This window comes from Mustela erminea, chromosome X (assembly GCF_009829155.1).
Source record: "Mustela erminea isolate mMusErm1 chromosome X, mMusErm1.Pri, whole genome shotgun sequence".
In the NCBI taxonomy this organism is placed as follows: Eukaryota; Metazoa; Chordata; class Mammalia; order Carnivora; family Mustelidae; genus Mustela; species Mustela erminea.
In genome coordinates this window covers 96,570,149-96,589,113 of record NC_045635.1, presented here as the reverse complement: position 1 = coordinate 96,589,113, position 18,965 = coordinate 96,570,149, and the positions used below count along the sequence as shown (strand labels likewise).

General features: G+C 58.7%; 2 pseudogenes; both read left to right on the top strand.

Moving 5' to 3' along the window:
• Window positions 1-5,439: 5,439 nt before the first annotated feature.
• On the top strand, window positions 5,440-7,558 carry LOC116582542 (annotated as a pseudogene).
• A 1,831-nt stretch (window positions 7,559-9,389) lies between these two features.
• LOC116582335 lies at window positions 9,390-11,073 on the top strand (annotated as a pseudogene).
• Window positions 11,074-18,965: the final 7,892 nt, after the last annotated feature.

The window sequence follows — 18,965 nt, the reverse complement described above, 5'->3', positions numbered from 1 at the left end:
GGGCTGGCATCGGCCAGCAAAAGGTGAGCGAGTAGCGACGGAGGCCTCTAGCTCCACGACCAACGCCCAAGCCCACCCGAACCACCCCACCCCGCCAAACACGGAGGGCACACACCTTTCCGGACCCTGACTTGGTGTGAGCAGAAGGGCCAACTGGCTGCCTTGGGAAGTTGCTGGGGGAATAGGGGGTAGCGGCGGTCTGTGGGCGCGGTGCGGAGGAGCGGCGGGGCGGGGGGTGGGGGGTGGCGGGTAGGTCGTGGGAGGGGAGAGAGGGGAGGGTCGGGGGTGATGGGTGAGGGAGGAGGGCTGAAGCTGAGGGACCAGGGGCCGGCGGTGGGGTGGGGGCGCGGAACGTGTGAGGACCCCGGGAGCAGGCAAGGCTCACCGGGCCCCGGACCTTCTTTCACAGGTACTTGGGCTATTGGGAGAGCCTGGGCCTCCGCTACGGTTGCCCCTGGTGTTCAAGAGCCTGAGCCTCCTTTCGGGCACCGACCGGGCGGGCACCTGACTGTGGGTGCACCGGGGCAAAGGGGGCTGGGCCCGCTGCCCGGCCCTTTCTGCAGACTCTGCATGCCGGTCCGTTGATGCCCAGCTGCGAAGCAAGTGTGGCAGTGGGAGGCGGAGCCGGGGGCCTGCGTCGTCATTGCCCTGAAGACTCTGGAGCCATGTTGCAGAAGGTGGCCCAGAAAGCGAGCTGCGCCAATGCAGAGGCTACACTTGAGTCGGGGAGCGCTGGGGTAGGCCTTTCTGGCCAGACTAGGGGAAGCCCCGGGAGACGGCACTGCCGCTGCCCTGTGTGTGTCACCGCAACCGCTTGTTGGGCCCCAGCCTGGCTCTGGTGGTACTGGGGGTGGGGCGGGCGAGGGGGCCGGGCGGAGGAGGCCGTTGCTGCCGCTGCTGCCGCTGCTGCTGCTGCTGCTTCCACTTGGGCTGGTCCCAGGACCGGCCTGTGCCTTCTGGACTGGGCTCCCGGCCGGACAGCACCCCCCTCGCGGCCCACGCCCCCGCCCCTCCTCCGGAGACCACCTCCAGACCCCATCACACCGGGTGACCAAGCAGCACACCTGATCCCCCAACGGTTCACAGGGACATCGGGGTCCCGCCTCCACGCCCACCGCCAATGGCGGCGCCCTCCCAGTGCCCCTGCCCGTGGCCCGGCCGCTCTTGGCGGGGCTTGCAGGGCCCTGGGTCCGGACAAGCCCATGCTGCTCTTGCTCCTAGGGGAAGGGCCAGGCCGCCACATGCCCAGTGCCCCCGACCCGCAGCCCCGCCCCCCCGCCCCCGAACGGTATTTCCTTGCCCCTCGGGGTAGGCTTCTCCCGCTCCGGTCCGCCCAAACATGGCGGCCGCCTTGGCATCCCCGTGCCCGACCCGCAGGGCTTCCGGACCCCGCGCTCGGCCCCGCCAGCCGTCCCTGGAGTCTCCCAGGTTGCCGGGGCGGTGGGGGCGGGGCACTACGCATGCGTGGGCCTTTGCGGGGGCGCAGGAGACAGGCCCCCCGCACCCCCGCTCCCATCCCGCAGGCGCCTCCCGGGGACGCCGCTTTGCGGGCTCACGGGATCCCCAACGAGTTCCGCTTGATGACAGTAGAGCACCACGTATGCCAAGCGGCCCTTCCTCCTGGGCCTCTCCCTCCGCCCTTTGCCAAAGAAAAAAGGCAAGCCGTGTCCACCCTGGCTCCAACATGGCGGCCCCCATGTTTCTCCTCCTCTGGCTCTCGTGGGCGGAGCTCGTGAGGTTACGGGGAGCGGGGAGCCTCGCTCCTCTCTGGCTCCCCTTGACCGGCCTGGCGTCCAAAGCCCAAGGGCGAGGCTCAGCGAGCCCCAGCCAGGGTCCCCGAGGCTCCCGGCAGTGGCCTCGAACCCATCCGGGGCTCCATCTTGGCCCGCGCGGGAGACACGCTCTTCTGGTGCCGGGCCCAGAACCCCAGCCACGCCCCGCCGGTCCCTGCCCGAGCCTCAGTCAGGACTCCCCGAGAGGCCAGCCTCACCCCGAAGGCCTCCGAGCGCCCAGGAACAAAGGACAGCGGCGGCGGCGCGGCCCGCGGGCACCCGCCGAGGGGTCAACAGCGAGGTCCACCTCCCGCGGTCGGGGGATGGAAGGTTCCCGGGCACCTTCACCGCGGCCTCGGACTCTGGACAGCTCCCGCGGGAGGGGCAGCGCCCACGCGCTCCCTTGCGCTCCAGGACCGGGGCCATTCCCAGGCCACGGGTACTCCAGGTCAACGCAAACACTGCAGCTCCTCCTTTCCCGTCAATCGGCCCAGAGGCCACGGTGCACACCTCACGGTCACATCCACGGCACCCTGACCACCAGGCTCTCCCGTGCCTGAGGCACTGGAGAAGCCAGAAGTACCGCAAACACGCACGCACGCACGCGCGCGCGCACACACTCACATCTTCTCTCTCACACACACCACAAAGACGCGCGGAAACACCCTTGGGGTCTCGCAAAACGCACGCTCGCACTCCTTCCCATGATCTCACGGGCGCCCGCGTGCACACACGCTCACACTCACACACACACACACACACACACACACACACTCGGCGTCCCCCGGAAAGAAGAGAGATCATGGCTGGATGTCACCCTTTCGGTCCTCAGGACGTGGACTACAGGCTCCACTCACCTGTGCAGGTGAATGAAGGACGTCTGTCTCTACTGCCCTCCTATTGCCCAAGGGCAGAAGGGTGCACCTGTCATCCAGGCGGACCTCTCTCCCTGCTCTCAGTGCAGCTTCCACCCTTAGGGACCATTTCGGCTCTCTGCCCTGCAAACCGCAGGGGCTGCCTCTCCCCAGAAGTCTGGCCTGAGAAGCTCACCACCTCATTCTTGCTAGGACAGCAGTGGATATTCCGTCCCACCCGTGGAAAGCAACACCCCGGCCCCCTCGCAACAAATGCCTCGCCCCTTCAACACACACCACCACCATCACCACCACCACCACCGGGCTCCAGGCCTGGAGGGTCCTTCCGGTCCTTTCCCACCTGTCACTCCTACCCATCCTTTCTGAAGGACACAAACCCTCACGCCCAAGGACTAAGGGTTGGGGCCGCGCCTGCACGGAAGGGGAGAACGGACCGGCACCCGAGGGGCCACGTTCTGTGATCTTGGAGCCCAGCGTTCGGGAAAGGGATGTCATCTCTGCAAGACATCCCCGCACGGGCCCAGAAGGACGTGCTCCGATGCCACGGGTCCAGGCCCTCAGCTTCCGGCCGCCCCGGGCGCCCACTCGAAGGAACTAGGGCGGCTGGTGGGCCCGCGGGCCCGCGCTCGACTCCTCTGAGGCGAGCCTCACCTGGATCCGCCTCAAGTCCAGAGGGTCTTCCCGGACACTCTCCCCTGCCCGGCCCCGCAAGCCGGCTGGCAGACAGTTCGCCTCCGGCGCTCCACCCGCCGCCGCCAACTCCGCCACTCCGCCGTCCAGTCCTGCCCTGCCACGCGAAACCCCAGTCTCCACTCTCCGAGGTCGGCCACCCACTCTAGGGATTCCCTCCTGGCCACAAAGTAAAGGCCTGAGCACCCTCAGAGCCGCAGGTGGGAGCCACGGAAGACCGCCAAGGCGGGATGCGCCGCCTCGCCAAGGAAGGGCCTGGCTCCCAAGTTGGGACGGCCGTGGTGGCGCCAAGGGAGGGTAATGCGGGGGGCCCCGATCTCAGGGGCCTGGGCCTGGGTTGGCGGTCCGTTGCCCAACCAGGGTCTGTGCACGGGCCCAACCGTATCCCGACGGCGCCCACGCCGGGAATGGCGACAGTGGCGATGGATACCCCTGGCCGGGGGCCGCTCAGCCCTCAAGGACCTCCTCCCGCCCTGTTACGCCCACCTTGCCCACCGAGAGTCAGGAGTAGGCCAGCCGAAGCCCGGCTCCCCGGCCTCGGGCCGGGGTGACCCACAGGCTCCCGGGTAGGCACCCCACACGGCAAGCGGGCCAGTCGACCCTTGACGGATCCCATGCTCTGCGGAGGTGACAGTTGGCGCAGGGCTCTCGCCCAAGACTCCGGGGTGGATACCGCGGTGGTGCAGGGGGTGGGGGCTTTGGGGGTTAAGGGGGTGGGGTTGGGGGGGTGGCATCGGCCAGCAAGGAGGTGAGCGAGTAGCGACGGAGGCCTCTAGCTCCACGACCAACGCCCAAGCCCACCCGAACCACCCCACCCCGCCAAACACGGAGGGCACACACCTTTCCGGACCCTGACTTGGTGTGAGCAGAAGGGCCAACTGGCTGCCTTGGGAAGTTGCTGGGGGAATAGGGGGTAGCGGCGGTCTGTGGGCGCGGTGCGGAGGAGCGGCGGGGCGGGGGGTGGGGGGTGGCGGGTAGGTCGTAGGAGGGGAGAGAGGGGAGGGTCGGGGGTGATGGGTGAGGGAGGAGGGCTGAAGCTGAGGGACCAGGGGCCGGCGGTGGGGTGGGGGCGCGGAACGTGTGAGGACCCCGGGAGCAGGCAAGGCTCACCGGGCCCCGGACCTTCTTTCACAGGTACTTGGGCTATTGGGAGAGCCTGGGCCTCCGCTACGGTTGGCCCTGGTGTTCAAGAGCCTGAGCCTCCTTTCGGGCACCGACCGGGCGGGCACCTGACTGTGGGTGCACCGGGGCAAAGGGGGCTGGGCCCGCTGCCCGGCCCTTTCTGCAGACTCTGCATGCCGGTCCGTTGATGCCCAGCTGCGAAGCAAGTGTGGCAGTGGGAGGCGGAGCCGGGGGCCTGCGTCGTCATTGCCCTGAAGACTCTGGAGCCATGTTGCAGAAGGTGGCCCAGAAAGCGAGCTGCGCCAATGCAGAGGCTACACTTGAGTCGGGGTGCGCTGGGGTAGGCCTTTCTGGCCAGACTAGGGGAAGCCCCGGGAGACGGCACTGCCGCTGCCCTGTGTGTGTCACCGCAACCGCTTGTTGGGCCCCAGCCTGGCTCTGGTGGTACGGGGGGTGGGGCGGGCGAGGGGGCCGGGCGGAGGAGGCCGTTGCTGCCGCTGCTGCCGCTGCTGCTGCTGCTGCTTCCACTTGGGCTGGTCCCAGGACCGGCCTGTGCCTTCTGGACTGGGCTCCCGGCCGGACAGCACCCCCCTCGCGGCCCACGCCCCCGCCCCGCCTCCGGAGACCACCTCCAGACCCCATCACACCGGGTGACCAAGCAGCACACCTGATCCCCCAACGGTTCACAGGGACATCGGGGTCCCGCCTCCACGCCCACCGCCAATGGCGGCGGCCTCCCAGTCCCCCTGCCCGTGGCCCGGCCGCTCTTGGCGGGGCTTGCAGGGCCCTGGGTCCGGACAAGCCCATGCTGCTCTTGCTCCTAGGGGAAGGGCCAGGCCGCCACATGCCCAGTGCCCCCGACCCGCAGCCCCGCCCCCCCCGCCCCCGAACGGTATTTCCTTGCCCCTCGGGGTAGGCTTCTCCCGCTCCGGTCCGCCCAAACATGGCAGCCGCGTTGGCATCCCCGTGCCCAACCCGCAGGGCATCCGGACCCCGCGCTCGGCCCCGCCAGCCGTCCCTGGAGTCTCCCAGGTTGCCGGGGCGGTGGGGGCGGGGCACTACGCATGCGTGGGCCTTTGCGGGGGCGCAGGAGACAGGCCCCCCGCACCCCCGCTCCCATCCCGCAGGCGCCTCCCGGGGACGCCGCTTTGCGCGCTCACGGGATCCCCAACGAGTTCCGCTTGATGGCAGTAGAGCACCACGTATGCCAAGCGGCCCTTCCTCCTGGGCCTCTCCCTCCGCCCTTTGCCAAAGAAAAAAGGCCAAGTCGTGTCCACCCTGGCTCCAACATGGCGGCCCCCATGTTTCTCCTCCTCTGGCTCTCGTGGGCGGAGCTCGTGAGGTTATGGGGAGCGGGGAGCCTCGCTCCTCTCTGGCTCCCCTTGACCGGCCTGGCGTCCAAAGCCCAAGGGCGAGGCTCAGCGAGCCCCAGCCAGGGTCCCCGAGGCTCCCGGCAGTGGCCTCGAACCCATCCGGGGCTCCATCTTGGCCCGCGCGGGAGACACGCTCTTCTGGTGCCGGGCCCAGAACCCCAGCCACGCCACGCCGGTCCATGCCCGAGCCTCAGTCAGGACTCCCCGAGAGGCCAGCCTCACCCCGAGGCCTCCGAGCGCCCAGGAACAAAGGACAGCGGCGGTGGCGCGGCCCGCGGGCACCCGCCGAGGGGTCAACAGCGAGGTCCACCTCCCGCGGCCGGGGAAGGAGGGGTCCCGGGCACCGGGCCCTTCACCGCGGCCTCCGACTCTGGACAGCTCCCGCGGGAGGGGCAGCGCCCACGCGCGCCCCTGCGCTCCAGGACCGCGGCCATTCCCAGGCCACGGGTACTCCAGGTCAACGCAAACACTGCAGCTCCTCCTTTCCCGTCAATCGGCCCAGAGGCCACGGTGCACACCTCACGGTCACATCCACGGCACCCTGACCACCAGGCTCTCCCGTGCCTGGGACAGTGGAGAAGCCAGAAGTACCGCAAACACGCACGGACGCGCGCGCGCACACACGCTCACACTTACACACACACACAGACACACACACACACACTCGGCGTCCCCCGGAAAGAAGAGAGATCACGGCTGGATGTCACCCTTTCGGTCCTCAGGACGTGGACTACAGGCTCCACTCACCTGTGCACGTGAATGAAGGACGTCTGTCTCTACTGCCCTCTGATTGCCCAAGGGCAGAAGGGTGCACCTGTCATCCAGGCGGACCTCTCTCCCTGCTCTCAGTGCAGCTTCAACCCTTAGGGACCATTTCGGCTCTCTGCCCTGCAAACCGCAGGGGCTGCCTCTCCCCAGAAGTCTGGCCTGAGAAGCTCACCACCTCATTCTTGCTAGGACAGCAGTGGATATTCCGTCCCACCCGTGGAAAGCAACACCCCGGCCCCCTCGCAACAAATGCCTCGCCCCTTCAACACACACCACCACCATCACCACCACCACCACCGGGCTCCAGGCCTGGAGGGTCCTTCCGGTCCTTTCCCACCTGTCACTCCTACCCATCCTTTCTGAAGGACACAAACCCTCACGCCCAAGGACTAAGGGTTGGGGCCGCGCCTGCACGGAAGGGGAGAACGGACCGGCACCCGAGGGGCCACGTTCTGTGATCTTGGAGCCCAGCGTTCGGGAAAGGGATGTCATCTCTGCAAGACATCCCCGCACGGGCCCAGAAGGACGTGCTCCGATGCCACGGGTCCAGGCCCTCAGCTTCCGGCCGCCCCGGGCGCCCACTCGAAGGAACTAGGGCGGCTGGTGGGCCCGCGGGCCCGCGCTCAACTCCTCTGAGGCGAGCCTCACCTGGATCCGCCTCAAGTCCAGAGGGTCTTCCCGGACACTCTCCCCTGCCCGGCCCCGCAAGCCGGCTGGCAGACAGTTCGCCTCCGGCGCTCCACCCGCCGCCGCCAACTCCGCCACTCCGCCGTCCAGTCCTGCCCTGCCACGCGAAACCCCAGTCTCCACTCTCCGAGGTCGGCCACCCACTCTAGGGATTCCCTCCTGGCCACAAAGTAAAGGCCTGAGCACCCTCAGAGCCGCAGGTGGGAGCCACGGAAGACCGCCAAGGCGGGATGCGCCGCCTCGCCAAGGAAGGGCCTGGCTCCCAAGTTGGGACGGCCGTGGTGGCGCCAAGGGAGGGTAATGCGGGGGGCCCCGATCTCAGGGGCCTGGGCCTGGGTTGGCGGTCCGTTGCCCAACCAGGGTCTGTGCACGGGCCCAACCGTATCCCGACGGCGCCCACGCCGGGAATGGCGACAGTGGCGATGGATACCCCTGGCCGGGGGCCGCTCAGCCCTCAAGGACCTCCTCCCGCCCTGTTACGCCCACCTTGCCCACCGAGAGTCAGGAGTAGGCCAGCCGAAGCCCGGCTCCCCGGCCTCGGGCCGGGGTGACCCACAGGCTCCCGGGTAGGCACCCCACACGGCAAGCGGGCCAGTCGACCCTTGACGGATCCCATGCTCTGCGGAGGTGACAGTTGGCGCAGGGCTCTCGCCCAAGACTCCGGGGTGGATACCGCGGTGGTGCAGGGGGTGGGGGCTTTGGGGGTTAAGGGGGGGGGGTTGGGGGGGTGGCATCGGCCAGCAAGGAGGTGAGCGAGTAGCGACGGAGGCCTCTAGCTCCACGACCAACGCCCAAGCCCACCCGAACCACCCCACCCCGCCAAACACGGAGGGCACACACCTTTCCGGACCCTGACTTGGTGTGAGCAGAAGGGCCAACTGGCTGCCTTGGGAAGTTGCTGGGGGAATAGGGGGGTAGCGGCGGTCTGTGGGCGCGGTGCGGAGGAGCGGCGGGGCGGGGGGTGGGGGGTGGCGGGTAGGTCGTGGGAGGGGAGAGAGGGGAGGGTCGGGGGTGATGGGTGAGGGAGGAGGGCTGAAGCTGAGGGACCAGGGGCCGGCGGTGGGGTGGGGGCGCGGAACGTGTGAGGACCCCGGGAGCAGGCAAGGCTCACCGGGCCCCGGACCTTCTTTCACAGGTACTTGGGCTATTGGGAGAGCCTGGGCCTCCGCTACGGTTGGCCCTGGTGTTCAAGAGCCTGAGCCTCCTTTCGGGCACCGACCGGGCGGGCACCTGACTGTGGGTGCACCGGGGCAAAGGGGGCTGGGCCCGCTGCCCGGCCCTTTCTGCAGACTCTGCATGCCGGTCCGTTGATGCCCAGCTGCGAAGCAAGTGTGGCAGTGGGAGGCGGAGCCGGGGGCCTGCGTCGTCATTGCCCTGAAGACTCTGGAGCCATGTTGCAGAAGGTGGCCCAGAAAGCGAGCTGCGCCAATGCAGAGGCTACACTTGAGTCGGGGTGCGCTGGGGTAGGCCTTTCTGGCCAGACTAGGGGAAGCCCCGGGAGACGGCACTGCCGCTGCCCTGTGTGTGTCACCGCAACCGCTTGTTGGGCCCCAGCCTGGCTCTGGTGGTACTGGGGGTGGGGCGGGCGAGGGGGCCGGGCGGAGGAGGCCGTTGCTGCCGCTGCTGCCGCTGCTGCTGCTGCTGCTTCCACTTGGGCTGGTCCCAGGACCGGCCTGTGCCTTCTGGACTGGGCTCCCGGCCGGACAGCACCCCCCTCGCGGCCCACGCCCCCGCCCCTCCTCCGGAGACCACCTCCAGACCCCATCACACCGGGTGACCAAGCAGCACACCTGATCCCCCAACGGTTCACAGGGACATCGGGGTCCCGCCTCCACGCCCACCGCCAATGGCGGCGGCCTCCCAGTCCCCCTGCCCGTGGCCCGGCCGCTCTTGGCGGGGCTTGCAGGGCCCTGGGTCCGGACAAGCCCATGCTGCTCTTGCTCCTAGGGGAAGGGCCAGGCCGCCACATGCCCAGTGCCCCCGACCCGCAGCCCCGCCCCCCCGCCCCCGAACGGTATTTCCTTGCCCCTCGGGGTAGGCTTCTCCCGCTCCGGTCCGCCCAAACATGGCAGCCGCGTTGGCATCCCCGTGCCCAACCCGCAGGGCATCCGGACCCCGCGCTCGGCCCCGCCAGCCGTCCCTGGAGTCTCCCAGGTTGCCGGGGCGGTGGGGGCGGGGCACTACGCATGCGTGGGCCTTTGCGGGGGCGCAGGAGACAGGCCCCCCGCACCCCCGCTCCCATCCCGCAGGCGCCTCCCGGGGACGCCGCTTTGCGCGCTCACGGGATCCCCAACGAGTTCCGCTTGATGGCAGTAGAGCACCACGTATGCCAAGCGGCCCTTCCTCCTGGGCCTCTCCCTCCGCCCTTTGCCAAAGAAAAAAGGCCAAGTCGTGTCCACCCTGGCTCCAACATGGCGGCCCCCATGTTTCTCCTCCTCTGGCTCTCGTGGGCGGAGCTCGTGAGGTTATGGGGAGCGGGGAGCCTCGCTCCTCTCTGGCTCCCCTTGACCGGCCTGGCGTCCAAAGCCCAAGGGCGAGGCTCAGCGAGCCCCAGCCAGGGTCCCCGAGGCTCCCGGCAGTGGCCTCGAACCCATCCGGGGCTCCATCTTGGCCCGCGCGGGAGACACGCTCTTCTGGTGCCGGGCCCAGAACCCCAGCCACGCCACGCCGGTCCATGCCCGAGCCTCAGTCAGGACTCCCCGAGAGGCCAGCCTCACCCCGAGGCCTCCGAGCGCCCAGGAACAAAGGACAGCGGCGGTGGCGCGGCCCGCGGGCACCCGCCGAGGGGTCAACAGCGAGGTCCACCTCCCGCGGCCGGGGAAGGAGGGGTCCCGGGCACCGGGCCCTTCACCGCGGCCTCCGACTCTGGACAGCTCCCGCGGGAGGGGCAGCGCCCACGCGCGCCCCTGCGCTCCAGGACCGCGGCCATTCCCAGGCCACGGGTACTCCAGGTCAACGCAAACACTGCAGCTCCTCCTTTCCCGTCAATCGGCCCAGAGGCCACGGTGCACACCTCACGGTCACATCCACGGCACCCTGACCACCAGGCTCTCCCGTGCCTGGGACAGTGGAGAAGCCAGAAGTACCGCAAACACGCACGGACGCGCGCGCGCACACACGCTCACACTTACACACACACACAGACACACACACACACACTCGGCGTCCCCCGGAAAGAAGAGAGATCACGGCTGGATGTCACCCTTTCGGTCCTCAGGACGTGGACTACAGGCTCCACTCACCTGTGCACGTGAATGAAGGACGTCTGTCTCTACTGCCCTCTGATTGCCCAAGGGCAGAAGGGTGCACCTGTCATCCAGGCGGACCTCTCTCCCTGCTCTCAGTGCAGCTTCAACCCTTAGGGACCATTTCGGCTCTCTGCCCTGCAAACCGCAGGGGCTGCCTCTCCCCAGAAGTCTAGCCTGAGAAGCTCACCACCTCATTCTTGCTAGGACAGCAGTGGATATTCCGTCCCACCCGTTGAAAGCAACACCCCCGCCCCCTCCCAACAACTGCCTCCCCCCCACAACACACACCACCACCATCACCACCACCACCACCGGGCTCCAGGCCTGGAGGGTCCTTCAGGTCCTTTCCCCCCTATCAGTCCTACCAATCCTTTCTGAAGGACACAAACCCTGCTCACGTGGGTGACTCACGCCCAGGGTCTAAGGGCTGGGGCGGCGCCTGCAGGGAAGGGGAGAAAGGACAGGCACCCGAGGGGCCCTGTTCTTTGATCTTGGAGCCCAGTGTTCGGGAAAGGGATGTCATCTTTTCATCCACTGAGCCATCCAGGTGCCCTAATTTATAACTGCCCCCCCTACAACTTTACCCAACCAGTTCTAAGAAATCTGATCTTCAGAGGGTTATGCTTCAAAAGTTTTAACCTTTTGAAGGGTTAATTATATTATGGAGAATATACCATTCCCTGATATTGAGAAATTTAACAACTATCTTGGTTACCAAAGGTTTGCTGATTTTTAAAAGCCAATTCCATGAATAAATGGCTAGTTAAAAATAAAGTAGAAAGGATTTTAACATACCAATAATCAAAGATTACATTCTTAGGTATAAACTAAAAGTTACATGAAAATCTACTCAAGGGTAACCTTAAAATTCCTGAATGATGGAATTTCTTAGTCTTCTTTTTAAGAAGAGTAAAGTTGTACCATATTTTTGAATAAGGAGACTTTACCTGATGAACATTTCAATTTTTCATCAGTAAACTCATCAATCTATTCTTCTTTTAAAAGAGATTATTTATTTGACTGAGAAGAGAGAAAAGGAGCAGGGGAAGAGGCAGAGGGAGAGGGAGAAGCAGGCTCCCCGCTCAGCATGGAGCCTGATTCCGGTTCATCCCAGGACCCTGGGATCAGGACCTTAGCCAAAGGCTTAATGGACTGAGTTACCCAGGCACCAGTCATCAATCTATTCTAATGCTAAGAAAAATACAAAAGACTTTTTAATGTTTTCTTGTTTGTTTTCATTGTTTGTAAGGGAAAATAAACAGGCAAGAAGACAGGGGCCGCCTGGGTGGCTCAGTGAGTTAAGAGACTGCCTTCATGCTCAGGTCATGATCCCAGTGTCCTGGGATTGAGTCCCACATTGGGCTCCTTACTCATCGGGGAGCCTACTTCTCTCTCTGCCTCTCCCTACCACTTCACCTGCTTGTGCACTCTCTCTCTCTCTGTGACAAATAAATAAATAAAATCTTAAAAAAAAAAAGATATTTAGAATAGAAGGCAGCATCCCAAATCAGTACGAGTGGTGTGCCTTGGGATAAAAGGGTAGCCATCTACAACAGGCTGTTGGTTTCACAAGGCTCACGATAAACCAGGATAAACTCTACATGGAACTCCAGAAGTCCTAGAGGAAAAAATGTGCACCTTCCCTTATAACCCTGGAGCAGGAAAAGCCTTTGGTACCTTTGACTTAGAAGTCCATTGAAAGGGGCACCTGGGTGGCTCAGTGGGTTAAACCTCTGCCTTCAGCTCAGATCATGATCTCAGGGTCCTGGGACGGAGCTCCACATGGGCTCTCTGCTCAGCGGGGAGACTGCTTCCCCCTCTCTCTCTGCTTGCCTCTCTGCCTACTTGTGATCGCTCTGTTAGATAAATAACTAAATAAATAAAATATTTTTTTAAAAAGTTCATTGAAAAAAAATGGGTAAATGTGAATACACAATGTTAAAGAAAAACCATAATCAAAATTAGAAAAGCAAGGGCGCCTGAGTGGCTCAGTCGTTAAGCATCTGCCTTTGGTTCTGGTCATGATTCCAGACTCCTGGGATGGAGCCCCACATGGGGATCCCTGCTTAGTGGGATGCCTTCTTCTCCCTCTCCTACTCTCCCTGCTTGTGTTCTCTCTCTCTCTCTCTCTCTCTCTCTCTCGCTGTCTCTCTGTCAAATAAATAAAATCTTAAAAAATTAGAAAAGCTGTGCGAGTAGTCTTCTTAATATACAGCATGAACTTCTGTCATTTAAGAGGAAGATTAACAACTAGCAAACAGGAAATGACATTAACAGTTCTCAAAAACAAACAAGACTCTTAAATTTACAAAATAATTCTTCAGGCACTCCTATAAGGGCAACAGAAACAGAAACTACACTTCTGTATAATTTCTTCCATATTATTAGTTCCCAACTAAGACCTGCCCATCTGAGGGGACTAGTATTTAATTACCTGCCATTTCCAGATCTCCCCTGGGTCTGCATTGTTTCAAAGGGCCCCAAAGTCCCCTTTACCCATGAAATTGTCAGAGTGCCCCTTGTAGACAAAATGCTGCCCTGATTTATCTCAATTGCCTTCCCTTGTCATCCCAATTTCTCTGCAGAAGTAATTCGAATTTTTCAGTTTTGGAAATAAGGCCAATCCTCAGCCGCACTATCAGCAACAAGCAAACAATGTGTGCCCGCCAACCCCTGCCCCAGCCTTATCGGTGGGGTCTAAAAGTAACTACGTGAATTGTTTTCCTTTTGGCCTTTTAAAATCCACCTGTGATTTGTTTACCTCACTCATAGTTTCTATTACCATTACCTTTTATTATCTTTACTAACCTGACTTTTAATAGACGGCATCCTCCTTTCGGATAACCCCCATTTCACAAAACTGTAACTGGATTAAAACAGTAAACTACCAGCGTTTCCATCACTTGGGGAGAGTCCCTGCAGATTTGGGGGCGTTTTTCTTCCACGTGGCTAAATGCACACGTGGAAATGGAGCTATAGTTTTGTTTGTTGTTTTAGGTCAAAAACTCATTCAAGGAAATACTACATCTCTCGGGGTACATTCGGAGGAGCCCTCCATCCAAACCAACCAAGCGGAACCTCCTGCGGCCACGCAGATGGGGAGGAAGGGCAGGGGAGAGAGGGGAAGGAGGAACCCTGGAATCCGCGGGCCCACCCGCAGCCACAGGGAGACGCTCCGGGGCCCACCGGCCGGCCGCGGAGGCCCCAGCGGCGCTGCGACGACGCTCGCCCTCCTCCCTGCGCCCGGGCACAGAACTGAGGCGGCGGTACCATCCCGGCGCTCACGCACGACCAGCCTCGCCCCAAAGCCGCACCCCGGCCCGCCTCGGCCACCCGGCCCTGCCCTTCCAAGCCGCCTGGGCTGCCTGCCACCGCCGGCCCAGGTCGCACAACGGGCACGGGCTGCCTACACGCTGGGGGACAAGGAAGGTCCTCGGGCCCGGAAGGGCCACCCAAACCCGGCCCCCACCCCCGGGTTTCCTCCCGGCCGAGAAAGGAAAGGAAAGAAGACAAAGGCCAAGGGGCCCACCTGGCGGAGGCAGCACGCCGTCAGCAAAGACCCAGTTGTACCCCGTACGGCAGTCTTGGGGTACCTCGGGGCCACCGTCGCATCTCTAGTCCCGAATAGGAAGCCACCAATTGCACTCAAACTTGAGCGTCGCTTCATTGTTCCTGGGAGCAGGTGAGAGTTGAGATACTCGGGCAGCGCCGGGAGCCAGAGAAATCCAACGTCCACCCTGCCAGCCCCGCCCAGCGTCGAGGTGGGGCGTCTTCCGCAGGTGCCGCGCACTAGAGGGGGCGGGCAGAGGCGCGCGTGAGAAAGTTGGAGGGGAGACCCGCCTAATGCCATTTGCAAAGGAGATCCGATTTTAACCCCTTGCAGGGTCCCTGCCAACTAGAAAGTAAGTAAATGAGGAATGTGCTAGTACAAAGAACGAGGAATTTACCGTTCAGCAGTCGCAAAACTGCTTAGAGGGAAAAGAAATTTAAATAAATACACTTCCAGACGATGTTACAAGTTTGCATCATTAATCTGCCTGAGGTTATGAAAACTAATTGCTCCCTCCCCAAGTGAGAGTCGGGATCCGAAAAGCTGGCACTCCTTCCGCCTCGTCATCTCCCTCCCGCCCTTTGCCAAGGACCTGCTAGGGAGCCAGCACTTCTTACGTGGGTAGGGGCTGCTGCAGGTGGTGTCCACACGGCCTAGGTGGATGGGGATGTGCTGGGTCTGAAGGAATCACAGCGACTGGCAGGTTTCTTCTGCCTGACCGATGCCTTGGTTCATTCCTTCCTAAGTATTGAAGGGGAAACAGGTGACTCTTGCAAAAGAATGCTCCCTTAATGGGGACGCGTGTAGATGACTAGCAGAAAAGGAACCTAACAGGTGATGCTGCCCCTCAGAGATGAGGGCTGTTACTTTGGTGCGTGAATCCTCCAGCAGGCTGTTCCCTAAGGAAAGAGGAAGGCCAGGATGCGAGAGAGGAGATGCATATAAAAAATCTTTTAAAACAGTCATCTAAGGAGCTCCTTATGCCCATGGGTAAGCTCAGCTATTGGGGTAATAAACAACGGACTGTGAAAACATGTGTTGGCTCTTTTTTTCATTGACAAATGCAATCCTTGCTCCATTACTTTTTTTTTTTTTTTTTTAAGAAAACATCGTCATGACTACACTTTTGTTTCAAGGGAGATCTGAAGTCACCCCTGCCCACACCTGCATTGCCCCCTCAAGACCACCTGCTGTCTGGCTGCTCCCAGCCTGGCTCAAGCTCACTCACAGCCCATTTTTCTCACCCATTCCCTAGTTGTTTGAGCGGGGTGGGGGGGGGGGGGAGGAAGACAAAGAGGACCCTGAGGGGTTTCGTCCTGGTCTGGCAGCTGCCTTTTTGCATTTCAGGTCAACACAGGAAATCTCACAAAACCCTGCTGCTTTCCACTCCCAGGGGGTGGAGAGAGGGGTTAATGCTCTGCCACAACTTTCCCACAAGGTAGGGTGAAAGAGCTTCCCCCTCCTCCCTCTCCGGGTCACCCCACCCCCTACCCCCCAACATGCCCACCCGGCCTCCGCAGGCGAATCCCTAGGCTCTGGATCTCACCTGCCCCTCTGGATTCCTCCCTGGGTTTCCTGTCCTTCACTTTAGGGAGTAGGAGTCATTTCCTCAGGCAGACATGCAAATCAAAGCCTTTCCTTCTGTCCCCATTTCCTGGACAGACACGAATTCAGTAACTACTCACCACTCATTGTACCAGGAGACGGAGATCTAGATGGCTTTGCCTTCCTGAACCCGGGTTGTGCAGGACGGGTTCATACCCACAGGGCTCTCATGCTGCAAATCCATTGCAAATGGTCCTCGCAAATGACCAAAAAGCACAGGAAAAAGATTCTCAACATCATTAGAGAAATCAAAATCACAAGAGAGACCACTTCACACCCAGCAGGACAGATATAATGAAAAAAATGGAAAATACCATGTGTGATAAGGATGTGGAGAAACTGGAACCCTCATACACTGCTGGTAAGAATATAAAATTGTATAGAGACTGGAAAGCACTTCCAACAAAAGTTACACTTAGAGTGAACACATGATCAGCAATTCCACTCCTGGGTATATTTAACAGAGAACTAAAAACAAATATTCAAACAAAAACTTGTACATGACTGTTTATGGCAGCATTTTTCATAAAACCAAAAGGGGGAAACAGCCCAAATGTCCATCAACTGATGAATGTTTAAACAAAATGCACTATACCCATATCATGGATTTTTTTAAAGATTTTTTTATTAACTTATTTTGGGAGGTAGAGAGAGGAGCAGAGGGAAAGGGAGAAGCAGGGTCCCCGATGAGGGGCTCGTTCCCAGGACCCTGAGATCATGACCTGAGCCGAAGGCAGATGCTCAACCTACTGAGCCACCCAGGCACCCCCATACCATAGATTTTTATTTAGCCATAACATGAAATGAAGTACTGATACTAGATAAAACAGGGATGAACCTTGAAAACATTATGATACATGAAAAAAAACACCAAAGAACCCACATTATAAGATCTCATTCATTAGAACAGGCAAATCTATAGAGATAGAAAGTCATCACTGCCAAGGGCTAACGGGAAGGAGATGTTGGGAGAAAAACTTTTCCTCTACCATTTTAGTTCAGTGACTGCGGCCTGCAAATTAATTACCAGTAAATTAACAAAAGAAGAGTTTACTATGCTGGAGCTTTTAAATGAAGAGGTTCCCTAAAGAGCTTGAGATAGGGGTTTATATACCAACTTCACAAGAGTGCACTTCAAAGGATAGAACATTCTTATGAGGTTTGCTTATGCAATCTTTCAGAATATTCTAAGACTCAAGATCAGGCCTCCCTGCTTAGAGACTCCATCCGCTGAATGGGGGTGGGTACGTTGTGGCAGCCCTCTCTTATAAAACTCTGCTGGAGCACCTGGATACCTCAGTTGATTGAGTACCTGCCTTTGGCTCAGATCATGATCTCGGGGTCCTAGGATTGAGCCCCACATCGGGCTCTCTGCTCAGCAGGAAGTCTGCTTCTCCCTCTCCCTCTGTGCTCTCTCCCTCTCTCTCTCAAATATATGAATATAAATCTAAAAAACCAAAAACCCTGTTTTAGCCAGATATAAGGAATTCAGACAAAGCTTCTGCCACACTTGTTATCTCAGGTGTTTTTACTTTGAAGCTATCTTCACAATAATAATACACAATTCAGGTGGGTTATCAGTCCCATCAAGAGAATGGGGAATGACTAATAATAAGTATGGACTTTCTTTTTGGGGTGATGAAAATGTCCTAAAATTTATTATGATGATTGCTGCACAATTTTCTTTGTATTTTAAAAATACAGTGACTGGTGTACTTTAATGTGTTGAGTTACATGTTACTCGAATGGCATTATCAATAAAAAAAATGTAAACCAGCACATCAATTCAATAAAATTTAGGTAAAACATTTTTAGAAAATTGTACAGTGTGAGTGAATCAAGGTAAGAATACCGCAATCCACTGATCGTTGTTTACCTTTACATCACCAAAAATGTGAGCAACAGATGTCAGGTACGTTCTGATATAATATAATCAGAGTACAAAGTGTCGACAATAAAATGTTCTGGCTAAAGTAATTGAGCCTAAGTGTAACCAAGTTCATAGATGTCACTTCAGGAAATTCTGTTTCTCATGGCACATGGCCAGCACGAGGATACATACAGAGAAATCTAGAATGTCAGTAATTCTACAGGACAAATAATTCAGTCTTTTCATCAAAGTTGTGGCAAGAAAAAAAACGGGGTGAGCATGATTATCAATGAAAAGAAGATTATGTCATATTTCAGCCAATGCTATCTATGATCCTCATCCTCGTCTGCATCCCAGTAAGAATAAATCAAATTTAAAAGACACATTCAAGGGGCGCCTGGGTGGCTCAGTGGGTTAAAGCCTCTGCCTTAGGATCCAGTCATGATCCCAGGGTCCTGGGACAGAGCCCCACATTGCATTGCTCATCGGGCTCTCTGCTCAGCAGGGAGCCTGCTTCCTCCTCTCTCTCTGCCTGCTTCTCTGTCTACTTGTGATCTCTGTCAAATAAATAAATAAAATCCTAAAAAAAAAAAAAAACACATTCAAGTCCAATAGGTTCATTCCTCATAGATGTTTTCATGTGGTATCAGGGAATAATTGTAATTTTTGTTAGATGTAATGATCATATTTTGATTATTTTTAAAGCCCTATTTGTTAGAGTTTATGGTACAGTAGAGTACATGGAGGAAATACCTTCCTTGAATTTATGCATTAGGATATATGATATCTCAATATGCTTTGAAATATGCAAGCAAAAAATTAAATAAATGAAACATAATTGGCAAAATATTGGTCCTTGTTGAAGCTCGTTGGTACATAGAATATTTGTTATATTTTTATATCTGCTTTGTTTAAATGATCTATTTTTTAAAAGATTTTATTTATTTATTTGAGAGAGAGGACACTTGCAAGGGCAGGGGAGGGGGCAAGGAGAGAGGGAGAAGCAGGCTTCCCGCCAAGAAGGGAGCCCCACATCAGGCTCTCGGGATCATGACCCAAGCTGAAGGCAGATAGTTAAACGACTGAGCCACCCAGATGCCCCGAATGTTCCATGTTAAAGAACTAAAAAGATATACAAAAACAATTATGCCAACCAAGACTGATAAAATAGTCATATTTTGAGTATGTTATTGAGGTATATGGATAAAATACCAAACTGAAAGGGTTGATCATGGATATTTATATTTACAGAACTGTGATTGGGTGCGTTTCCATTTAGGACTGAAGACAGGTGATTTTTAAAAACATATTTTCAGGGTGCCTGAGTGGCTCAGTTGGTTGAGCGACTGCCTTCAGCTCAGGTCATGATCCTGGAGTCCTGGGATCGAGTGCCGCATTGGGTTCC